General features: G+C 35.9%; 1 pseudogene; it reads left to right on the top strand.

Moving 5' to 3' along the window:
* Positions 1 to 243: 243 nt before the first annotated feature.
* On the top strand, positions 244 to 1,265 carry LOC134252129 (uncharacterized; annotated as a pseudogene).
* The last annotated feature ends 1,029 nt before the right edge of the window (positions 1,266 to 2,294 follow it).

Here is a 2,294-nt window from a genome sequence, read left to right as displayed (position 1 = left end):
AAATGAAATACCTATAAGATCGAGGCCCATGGGTCACATTACCTGAGCATATTATGCTCAATTTGATGAATACATGTATTATGTAAATTATTGAATTATATTGACCTTTTCCTTGATAAAGCCCAATTTGAAAGGGGCATTGAGGAAAAAACCAGGGGGGATTACTGCTTTACAGATCTTTTTATATAGAAATGGGAAAAACCCAAAAAACGCAAAGAAATCTGGACCCCTTTTAAACTTTAGGAAACTTTATATCAGGTGAATCAAAATAAGTTGTCTATTAGAAGAGCAGCATTAGAAAACCTCTCTTTTTCTTTACTCCAAAGAACATCAGGAAAAGTAGATGTTGACAGTAAAAGAGGTCCAACGCCTGTTTTTAAAGAACCCGGGGGAGGAAGCTTTTGCAAATTATTTGTCAGAAATGCCACAGAGAGGAAGGGGGTTGCGTCCAACAGATTTTTAAACTTCATTGAAGAAATCATGGAAAAGGACAAGAGGAAAAATCCTTTTAAAAGACACAGGCCTAGTTGGTATTGGTATTATAGTTTTTTAAAGGTGAAACAGTCACAAAATTTAAAAAAAAGAACTGAAACACCTCTGGAAATCTTTAAAGCCAAGGTGACTGTGAAAGAGATTGATGACTGGTTTGATACATGCATGTAAATATATATAAAATTTTTTTCTGACAATCATCTCCTGGATAAACCTGAAAGAGTATATAATGCAGATGAAACTGGATTAACAATGGGATCCAAATCTGGTCAGGTGATAGGTCCAGACAAAAATTAAGGTAAATGCGGCTCCAGTTCCACATATATCAGGGGGAGGAGCAAAGGAGAGTTATTGTGATGTACTGTACAAATGCTAAGGGCAGAAAAATTCCTTTTTTTGTGTTTTCTAAGCCCAAACTAGCTTCCTATGACTTATTGGCTTGTTCACACAGACAAGCTCATGCAGAATTCACAGAGAAGGGTTGGATGGATGCAGAAATTTCAGAAAATTTATAAAACATCTTCATGGAATCCTTTTCTATGGCCAAATAAAGATCTTGGAATAGGGATCTACAGATTAGTAAGAAATACATCTCACTTGATGCAGCCATTGGATGTGGGAGTTTAAGGGCCCTTGAAAAAAGCTGGTAAAACACCTAAGAGCACATATCAAACAACATCCTGAAGATATGATACGCAAACAAACCTTTGTCAGACACTTGCAAGTGGCATTTCAATTTCTACAAACCATTAACAGTGCAAAAAAGTTTTGCTTCTTCAATAAAAATGGAACTCGAAATTTTTACTTACCTCGTCATTGGTCATTTGCAAAATTATTTTGTTAAAACAGATTTGATTGCACACATAAGTACTCTGAAGTTGACATAAGAAGATCTTAGTTTCTGATTGACAATATCTATGTGGTTTTTGGAGACCAGGTATGCCAACAATCTATTGGAATTCCCATGGGTACAAATTGCGCTCCGTTTTGCAACTTATTTTTATATTCATATGAAGCAGCATTTATGCGAAATCTTATGGGGAAAAAAAGAAAACACTTGCTGTCGCCTTCAACTCAACGTTTAGATAAATCGACGACTTATTGTCAATTAACAATGGTAATTTCCATACTTATGTCGATACGATATATACCGGTGAGCTTTTGATAAAAAGATACCACAGAGTCTGACACTTCTGTTTAGAATACTTGGATATTTTACTTAAAAAGACGCCAATGGTAATCTAAAAACCAAACTATATGATAAACGTGATGACTTTAACTTTTCTATTGTCAACTTCCCTTACTTATGCAGCAATATACCTTCATCACCTGCATAAAATATATATATCTCATTATTATCCAATAGCAGCTCTACGTATGAACAATTTCTGAAAGAGGTAAATTATTGACAAGCAAGTTGATAAACAAGAATATCACATCCGTTTAAAGCATCATTTCGTAACTTGAATAAAGACCTTGTAGCGAATACAATTTATCATTGAGTCAAAGGGACGCGTTTTTTATAAATTGTTTGTCCATTATTTATACACGAATTGACGACGGATGTTTTCCGTTGTTTCCTGATCATGACAAGGAGCACACGGGGGTGTGACCGGGGGCGGGGATGCTCACTCCTCCATGGCACCTGATCCCACCTCTGTTGTTTGGGGGCCGTGTTTCTCTGCTCTTATTTTGTATTGTTTTATGGACTTTGAGATTGAATACTGTTCGTTATCTCCATATCCTCTTCTGGTGTTTTAATAAGCAAACTAAGATTTCAGACTGTAGACTAAAGCCTGTCC

This window comes from Saccostrea cucullata, unplaced genomic scaffold, assembly GCF_032062105.1.
Source record: "Saccostrea cucullata isolate Sc308-1 unplaced genomic scaffold, CSIRO_AGI_Scuc_v1 ctg19895, whole genome shotgun sequence".
Taxonomy (NCBI): Eukaryota; Metazoa; Mollusca; class Bivalvia; order Ostreida; family Ostreidae; genus Saccostrea; species Saccostrea cuccullata.
This window is presented reverse-complemented; position numbering and strand designations above follow the sequence as displayed.